At 42.8% G+C, this 10,143-nt stretch overlaps 1 long non-coding RNA gene across 2 annotated transcripts; it reads right to left on the reverse strand.

Moving 5' to 3' along the window:
• Positions 1-471: 471 nt before the first annotated feature.
• LOC117803307 lies at positions 472-6,312 on the reverse strand. 2 transcript variants are annotated; one of them, XR_004626990.1, is made up of 3 exons: positions 6,011-6,312; positions 5,638-5,853; positions 472-2,424 (listed from the first exon to the last, which is right to left on the reverse strand). It is a non-coding gene; the product is annotated as an uncharacterized LOC117803307 (long non-coding RNA). The 2 variants fall into 2 exon arrangements; XR_004626989.1 differs by having other exon boundaries at positions 6,072-6,311.
• Between the last annotated feature and the right edge of the window lie 3,831 nt (positions 6,313-10,143).

The raw sequence follows: 10,143 nt of genomic DNA on the forward strand, positions 1-10,143 counted from the left end.
TAGTGCAGGCAGGCAATGGCAGTGGTCTGGCACTGGAGTTGGAGAAATGGAGGAAGCTTTGAGATACATGTTGCCAGTGGCATCTGTCCAATATGACCCAAGTTGGAGATTAACTAGCCTTGGAAATGAAGGAAAGGAAGACTTCAAGATTTTTTCCTAAGTGAGTATGTGACAGGGGCACCTGGGTGGGTCACCTGGTCAAGCATCTGACTCCTGGTTTCAGCTCGGAGTCATGATCTGGGGTTGTGAGATTGGGTCCTGTGTTGGGCCACACTCAGCATGGAGTCTGTTTGAGATTTTTTTTCTCTCTCTCCCCCCCCCCTTCCCTACACTCAAGCACACTGTCTCAAGTAAATAAATAAATCTTAAAAAAAAAAAAAGTTTGTACTCGATCTGCCAGGGGTATGGTGGAGACATTAATTCACTCAACAAATATTTATTGAATGCCTACTGATCTAGGTTATAGGAAACAGCAGTGAATGTAACCAATGAAGTCAATAATCAAATATGCACATAATTACACAAATTGTCAGATGAAGACAAAGGCTGTGGGGTAAATAAAGCAGGATAAGAGGGACAGGGAGTCCTGGGAAGGAGTTTGCTGTTGCTGCTATTGTTATTTAAAAATACCCTTAGCTGAAAAGCATTCCAGACAAGCAAGCAGCAGAAGCAAAGACCCAGAGCCAAGTGTGTACTTGACATATGTGAGGAGCATCAGAGAAGGGGGGTTATAATTCATGGGATGGGTGGCAGAAGCAGCCCAATCCTGTAGAGCTTTCAGAGTCGTAGGAAGACGAGGTTTTTACTCAGAGTAGGATGGGATGCCACTGAAGGTCTGCACCCTCAGGACTGATGGGAGCTAAAATGCACCCAAACAGGATAGCCCTGGAAAGACTCTAGCATAGGAGGGCAGCCACCGAGGGGCCAGTTAAGAAGACTTGGGAAGAAACTTGGCAGGGAAAAACAGCAAGAGCTCTATGCTGAACATGCTAATTTTAAGACCTCTAGTTTATGCCTGAATGCAAAGCAACTCTACATAGAACTCAGTGCCAAATAAATGATGGTAATTCCATTTTCCCAGTTAGAACAACCACTACCCTCAAAGATTATTTTTGGCCAACTTGTCTACTTATACTATTGAATTTAGTCAAGCACACATAATTAAAAATCACATATAAAATAACTTTTAAAGTATAGTTTTAAAATCAACTATACAAAATTTATTGATTCTTTCATTATGGGCATGTCTGTTTTTTCATTTTACAGAATCAAAAATTTTAATATATGCCAGCAATATCAGTTATCATTAGAAATTTGGTTTGGGAACTATATTCTCAAAATCTGCAAAGACTCTAATATAAAGCGATTCTTCTTTTCCCCCTTAAAGTATGATTCTGGGTAACAACGGAACGAAGGAAAGAAGGAAAGAACGAAGGAAGTTAGGAAGGAAGACAGACATAGATCATCTCTGTGTTCAGGTGGTTACGATGACCGCCTAGGAGAGTGGCAAAGCAAGCCCCTAGGAGAGTAAGGGAGGAAGGCCAGGTAGCAATCAACGTAGGTGCACATTTATCAATTGGAGGGAAGCCACTAAACACAGCTAGAGCTGTGTCTCCAGCAGCGTTCACTCTCCAGTGAATGGTCTCCAGCAGCGTTCGCTGCTCAAGTGACAGTGGTTCATCCAGGGCAAGAGTTTTACCAAAATGGCTGAGTGGGAATGCATGAAAGGTGGATGGTATTTGCAAGGGAAAGGCTTTAGATGAGGAAAGACCAAATAACAGATGGCACAAAGTGGAGAAATCCAAACTTGTCTTCTCTCACTGTCCTGGGGACCCCAGGGAGCTGGTAAATCAGTGCTCAGTCTGCCCAGCAGGGTACTGGAGCTCCAACGGCAAAGGCACAGGTGGTGGGACTGGAGTGGGTCAGGGGCTCGGTGCTCAGTTCATACTCTGGGACTGATTCCATCCAGGCGTGTATGTGTGTAGGAGGGAGGAACCTGTGAATACTTTCCATGTCTACTCGTACTTTGTGCAGAAATGGGTAATGGACAGAGATGAAGAAGCTTCTTCTTAGCCACTTTCATCTGAGAAGATTTAGTTATTCTTCAGAGAAGATAGTTAGCTAGGGGAGAGGGAAGGAGCAGACAGGAAACGAGGCTGGCAGGTGCGGGGGGTACAGGGTAAGACAGCAGCGTGCTGCTTTCCCATTGTGATCTCACCAAGCCCCACGGTCTACTTCTTGACAAATCATTTGCCTTATTAATTCCCAGGTTCCATTTGGTGGAGGCAGGAGTGAGCAGTCTTGGTTCATTTTATATTCATAGACATCATCAATTCTCCAGTGCCTTTAATCTTTGCTGGGGAATGCAACTCTTCCTGTTATTTCTCATGTAAGGCTGAAAAAACTCAATGAAACTATGCCAACCTGTGTGTAGGACAGAAGACATTTTATAAGGAGTGATCATTTCATCACATGACTATGGGTAATAACCCTTTTCAGGAGAGGATGTTTATATTTGTCTCATCAGAGAGACAGCATTCACTATCGGATTCATTGACCGATGCATTAAAATTATCTATGACTTCTACCTTTTCTACATAGAAATCTAAATTTTGCATTAAGCCAGTTTCGTGACCGTCTTGCCAAATGAGTTATGTTTTACAATGAGCAGAAACAAACAGGCAAGAAATAGGCTTCAGCATTAGTAAGACTAGTCTTCCTTTCTGCTAATATCCATGTGTTAGTTCTGCAGCCCTGGGCAATCTGTGGCTCATTTTCTTATCTCTAACATGTAATAATATTTACGGTACCCCAGGGCTGTTGTAAAGATCAAATGAGATCGTTACATACAAAGCACTTAGCACAGTGCCTGGCCTACTACAATTGCTCAATAAATACAAAAGTCCCATTCTCCTCCTTCCCCTCCTCGCTTCCATGCAGCGATCTCTGTGCTCAAGGCCATTTGGCTTCTGGCATCTGAGGAACAACCACCTCAGTGTCACTAGACACAGCTTTGCCCCGTGTTGCCATTAGTCACAACTCTTCATTCTTCTGTCTATAAACAAGGGGTTTGACACCAGAGCGTCTAGCAAGCTCACTGGCGAGACATCACTAGATCAAAGAAGGAATGAGTGACAGGTGTATTTTATTTTATTTATTTATTTTATTTTATTTCTATTTTGTTTTATTTTATTTTGTTTAAATTCAATTAATTACCATATAGTATATTAGCTTCAGAGGTGGAGGTCAGTGATTCATCAGTCTTATCTAATACCCAGTGCTCATTACATCACATGCCCTTCTTAATGCCCATGAACCAGTTACCCCATACCCCCACCCCCTTCCCCTCCAGCAACCCTCAGTTTGTTTCCTATGATTCAGAGTCTCTTATGGTTTGATGGTATTTTGATAGGGATTGTGTTGAATGTGTAGATTGCTCTGGGCAGCATAGATATTTTAACAATGTCTGTTCTTCCAGTCCATGAGCATGGAATGTTTTTCCATTTCTTTGTGTCTTCCTCCATTTCTTTCATGGGTTTTGTATAGTTTTCAGAGTACAGGTCCTTTACCTCTTTAGTTAGGTTTATACCTAGGTATCTTATGGTTTTAGGTGCAATTGTAAATTGTAAATGGGATCAATTCCTTGATATCTCTTTCTTCTGTCTCATTGTTAGCATATAGAAATGCAACTGATTTTTGTGTATTCGTTTTATATTCTGCCACAGGGGTGAGAGTGGACATCCCCACTGTGTTCCTAACCTTAGGGGAAAAGCTCTCAATTTCCCCCCACTGAGAATGATATTCATTGAAGGCTTTTTGTAGATGACTTTTATAATAGTGAAGTATGTTCCCTCTATCCCTACACTGCAGAGAATTTTAATCAAGAAATGATGCTGTATTTTGTCAAATGCTTTTTCTGCATCTATTGAGAGGATCATATGGCTCTTGTTCTTTCTTTTATTTATGTAGTGTATCACATTGATTGATTTGTGGATGTTGAACCACCCTTCAGCCCAGGAATACATCCCACTTGGTCGTGGTGATTAATCCTTTTAACGTACTGTTGGGTCCTATCAGCTAGAATCTTGGTGAGAATTTTTGCATCCATGTTCATCAGGGATATTGGTCTGTAATTCTCCTTTTTGATAATAATTGTCTGCTTTTGGGATCAAGGTAATGCTGCCCTCATAGAACGAGTCTGAATAGGTATTGAATCCTCTCTAAATGTTTGGTAGAATTCCCCTGGGAAGCCATCTGGCCCTGGGCTCTTGTTTGTTGGGAGATTTCAGATCACTGCTTCAATTTCCTTGCTGGTTATGGGTCTGTTCAGGTTTTCTATTTCTTTTTGTTTCAGTTTTGGTAATTTATATGTTTTTAGAAATGCATTCATTTCTTCCAGGTTGCCTGATTTGTTGGCATATAGTTACTCAAAATTGTTCTTATAATTGTTTGTATTTCTTCAGTGTTGTGATAAGAATATTTCTTTTTTTTTTAAGATTTTTACTTATTTCTTTGAGAGAGACAGAATGAGAGAGAGCATGAGAAGGGGGAGGGTCAGAGGAAGAAGTAGACTCCCTGCTGAGCAGGGAGCCAGATGTGGGACTCCATCCTAGGACTCCAGGATCATGACCTGAGCTGAAGGCAGTTGCTTAACCAACTGAGCCACCCAGGGGCCCCATGATAAGAATATTTCTGACACATGCAAATTGTATGTAGTTCAAATTTCAGTGTCCATAAATAAATTTCCATTGAAACACAGTCACCTTCAAACCCTTCTGGGCATATGGCTGATTTTGTACTATAATGGTAGAGTGGAGTGACTGCAAAAGAAACGAAATGATCCTCAAAGACTTAAATATTTACTATCTGACACTTTACAGAAAAAGTTTGCTGACCTCTCGATGAGGGGGTAACTTAAACTCACAATGGAGTCAATTACCCCCTACAATTTTTTTCATTGCTGTTAGGATCTCACAGCATCAGTCTTCTGACTGTGAGCATTAGACTCAGAGATGGGGATGATCCTCTCCTGTCCGGGTGCTATGCTGGGCCCTGCAGGTCTACACTGCCGGGGATGCCAGAGGGTCTGTGATGGCTCTTCTTAGGGAACGAGTAGCCAGGCTGAGTCACTCCCTCTTGCTCTGGTTCAGCCTCACACCATCTAGGATCTGAAAGTTTGTGTCTCCCTAAAATTGTTACGTTGAAATCCTAACTGCAAAGGTGATGGGGCTTTGGGGAATGTGATTAGATCATGAAGGTCCCACCTTTTATGGAGACCCCGGAGAACTAGTTTGTCCCTTCCACTGTGTGAGGACACAGCAAGAAGTCGGCAGTCTGCAAACTAGAAGAGGGGCTTCCCCAGCGCCCGGCCATGCTGGCGCCCTGAGTGTGGACTTCCAGCCTCCAGAGCTGTGAGCCATGAGTGTCTGCGGCATTTTGTGATAGCCGCCCAAACGGACTAAGACGTACTCTCACAACATCAAGGTGTTCTCACATATGTGGGACTTGTCTAACATACAGAGGAAAACTGATTTACAGCTTTAAAAACAAACCAATATTTCTATTTATTAATCGACAGTCTCTTGAAAATGGACATTAAAATCTATGTCTTTCTGCCTAAAAACAGATTAGTCTTACCTGCTTTGCAATAAAATGACAGAATGTCGATGGAGACTTGTAATCACTCTGGGAGACCTTCAGAGGGACCCTGACATGTGCTTCTTCATCCCTGGAGTACGTTCTCCACCTTCCATGGCTGGAAATGATGTAAGCATTCTACCCATCTCTCTCACCAGTATCTTGACATCTCATATGTTTAGCAAAGATTGCACGCTCAGATTACTCAAGAATAAACTGCAAGAAACGAGTAAATGAGAAGACTCTGGGAAGTGGAGTGAGAAGCCTTAGTGCGACGAGCTCTGTGAGCTCACGGAGCACTGACTGCAGACACCCCGACAGTCTCCCCCGTCTTCAGAGGGAGAGCAACAGCTACTTCCCACACAGCGCTTACCTTGAAAACACCGTCAAAAGTAACTTGTGAAAAATCGTGAATCACAGCCAAACACACAAACCTGTTTTACTGATTCTTCGTAACGGCTCCAGGTCAAGTCTAGTCAACAGCATAATCTCTGGTTTGGGGGATTGTCCGGAACTGAGGGCTACGGGGCCTCGATGGTGAGTTCTGTGTTGTTTTTGGCTCTCAGCAACCATGACTAGCCCAGACGTGTTGACCTAAGCTAGCCATAATAGGCAGCTCCCTCCCAGCTCAGTCTTCATAAGAATTAATGTGTCAAGGAAGATTTAGGAACCCACGTTTTCCTCTGAGACCTTGTTTTCATGGGCACACACTGCTCTTTTCTTTGTTTTGGGTACTTGCACAGTTAATAAAGATAATCATGTAAAAATAAATAAAGACAAATAAATAAAAAAATTAAAATCATTGATTGGGTCATTCAGGCACACGTCTGTTATAAAAATCCTACGAAATAAGTGTGACTATTTCCAAAACAGGTCAGGGACGTGCCCAAAGTCCTATAATTGTTTCAAGAAAGAAACAAAATTCAAACCCCAGGCTAAAATGTGGCTCCACAAATGAAACCTTTAATTTGAATCTGTGTTTATCACCACAGAGTGACTCTCAAATCCTGTTGCTGGAGTCTAGTGTCACGCAGGCTCACGGAATTCTGCGGGCTGTGTCGCCCTCTTTAAGATTTATAACATAATTAGCCTAGTAGTGGCTCCAGGCTTATTAGTGGCTTCTGTATATGAATCTATTTATATTTCCCTAATGCTACATTTCTTAAATTTATTTTCCTACGGACCCCCCAGTCCTCTCTTCCCCCTTTCCCACATAACAACTATGAACAACCTGCGAGACGTACTGTGGGAAATGGTGCACTGAGTCATTCAGGTCGTGGTGTTGATGTTGTCAGCATTTGAAATCAATTGAGAAAATATTCCAGGACAAAAAAGAAAGAGAAAAAAAAGCAGGGGTGTGTGTGTGGGGGGGAATAAGGAGGGAATAGAGAAGAAAAAAAAGAGGAAGAGGTGGAGGAGGAAGAAGAGAAGAGAAAAGGGACTGATATATCCCGAATGACCTGAACACAGGAAGAGGACAGAAGAAAGCGTTATGGCCAAAAACATTCATTTGCCAAATCATTCACAGATTTCAGAGCATCTTGACATAAACTAAGTTTTTAATATGCCAGTATTTTGAAGCGATTAGAAATAGATTTTGGTAAGTAGCAAAAATATCTTTCAGCATGTTGTAAGTCCCTAACGAAGGGACATCAAGATTCAGTTGACACTGTCTGTTCCCCCCAGGGGATCATAAGATATTAGGACTTAAAAGACAAGGATAGAGACAGCATTAACAGCACGGGGTGCGTGACAAGTGCCCCTGGAAATGCAGGTCGAGGGAGTCACAGTAGTTTGGCGGGGGGGTTGTTTGGATACGTGACTGTGGAGGTGCACACCAGCATGCTGGTTCTTAGAAACTGTTCTTACAGCTAGATATCCAGGGCTCAAACTGGGCCCCACCACGGCTCAGTTGTGCATCCTTAGACAGCTACCTCATTTGTGACTCAGTTTCCTCATCTGTAAAATGGTGATCACAAGAGAATCTGCATCAGGGGGTTGTCGCAAAGATTAAGGTGCTTCGAACACGTCAGCGCACACATGCTTTACGAGTGTCAGTTATTCCTAGGGGCTAAATTACTCTTTTGGAATACATCATTGAAAAAGTGGAGATCCTAGAAACAGAGAAAAGGGTCTGGGATTGCCAGGGAAGACCAAGACACACAATTGAGAAGTCCTAGTCAGTCCTGACCTATGTGCAGAAGAGAAGGAAGACTGGGAGGAATGTGGGGTTTGAACAGCTAGAGAAGTGGAATCTGGCCACGCAGTAGGGAAGCGGGATGACCAAATATCCCAAAGATGATAGCTGGCGCCGTGAGCAGTTGGCCTGGAAGTGACCGGGTCGGCGATCAGCCATTAAGATGCCTCATGCTTATGAAAGCCCCGGCTGTTGGAACCACCCAGCCTGGACTGTCAGTCGAGCAGCCTTGTGCTGACCCCGGTAACTATGCTCGCAGAAGGAGAAGTAGAGAAGGAACAGAGAACAAAGAGACCACTGTCAGAGGGCATAAACTTGACACAATCCACCCTCACGGGTGGGAGGACTGGTCTTGATTTCATCTTGGAAAACAAGAAATATGTTCAGGCAAATTGATGTTCTGTTTGTCTCTTTCAAAACCTGGGGGTAGCTTATCATTGTTTGTCCCACAGATGGGTTTGGAACTTGCCAGCCAATTAAAATACACAAAGTTAGCAAAATTGGTTACTCATTTTCCCAAAAATGCACACTGACTGTGCTGTAAATGAGCCTGCTTTCAAAAGTTCAGTGAAGTATATAGATTCCAGTTCCTGGTAATGACTTAAAATAAAGCAATAAAAATGCCACAGCAGAATGCGGTTTTTACCCTATACTTTCAGTTCTTGATGTGGCTCACTGGAAAGTATCACTGAAATGACTGGTTGAGTTATGCCTGCCAATATCTGTCTTTGTTAACTTGGAAGGAGAAGGAGGTGTGGAGGTAGGGGACTGGTGGGACGGGAGGGAAGGGGCCTGGGGGAGGGGACAGGCTTCCACAGATGGAGGAGAAGAAGCCGTTTCTGTATTCTTCACCATAATTAGTGGTGGGTGGATCCCTGGGGTTTCTTGACAATCTGTCTGTTCCATAAAGACTGAGATTAGAGTCTCTGATATCAGCTGGTTCACACTGTAATGGCATTCCATTTTAAAATAGCTCCACTTGAGCAAAACTTGCAACATAATATTTACAGTAATTGTAAGAGAAATTGGACTGCTCCTCAAGCCACATAGGTCCATATATCTGAAGAACAAGTTACAGAGAAATTAATCTCAGGGGGTTTTAAAATAAACTACCAGAGAAAATTGGAACAGAATGATGAACGTGTAAGGTGATAGAAAACTACAAAAAATGAACTCAAAGAAGGCTACTCTAAAAAATGTGTCACCAGAGCACAAAAAGTCACGCCTCCAAGTGTTAATTCCTTCAAGTCAGTGGTTCTCCACTGGTTGTCACAACTGGGGGGAGTGGGTGATGCGGGCACGTGGGGGGCAGATATCAGAGCCGGCGCCCAGCATCTTGCAACACACAGCACAGCCTCCTACACAAGGAATTAGCCACTTTTTTATCCCCAAATGTCAGGCGTACCAATATGGAGAGCTCCTGCTTTCTACTGCATGTAATTTCTGCAAGCCCAGTGTTTTTCTAGTTGGAGCAAATGATAGCCCTTCACAGACATTTTTCTGCTTTTAACGGCACTGGATCACCCAGTATTATAAAGAAACGGAATAAAATATGAATGTGCAGGTTAATGAATTACTCTGTCCTGGACACTCACACAACCAACAGCCAGGTCGAGAAGAGGAGAATTGCCAAGAGCCCAGAACCTGCCGCTCCACTCCCTGTGCTCCTTACCAGCTAGGACACCTCCTTTCTCCTCATTCTCTTGACTTGGTTCCTAGGTTTTCTTTGTAAATTACCATTCAAATATTTAAACATTTTTGTTTTACCTATTTTTGACCTTTATATACATGAAGTGCATATTCTTTTCTATCTTTTGATTCACTAATTTTGATGCGTTCTCCCTACATCATTGCAACCAGTAGTAACGTCCATTGCTGTGTGACACTTTATTGACTGATCAAAATTCATCCATCCTACTGTTGACAAGCGTTTGGGATGTTTTCATTCTGGGGCTCTGACGACTACTGTTGCTGTGGACATTCGTGTAAACGCGCTCTAATGCACACGCACACGGTTGGAGCTCCTGGGTCAGCGAGTACCAGGATCTTCAACATGAGCAGATCATGTCAAATTCTTTTCATAAGTGGTTGGTAAACGTTTCTACTTCCACAGGCTGTGCATGAACACCATTTATTGCATATTTTCTCCAACAGTTGGTATTGTCTGTCTTTTTAATCTTAGCCATTCTGGTGATACATAGAAGTATCATTGTGGCTTTAGTTTGCATTTCTCTGATTACTGAGAGGGTTCTGAAGCTTTTCATATGTTTAACGGCCATTTAAATATCCTCTTCTTTGTGAAGTGCCTC

This window comes from Ailuropoda melanoleuca, chromosome 8 (assembly GCF_002007445.2).
Source record: "Ailuropoda melanoleuca isolate Jingjing chromosome 8, ASM200744v2, whole genome shotgun sequence".
NCBI lineage: Eukaryota > Metazoa > Chordata > Mammalia > Carnivora > Ursidae > Ailuropoda > Ailuropoda melanoleuca.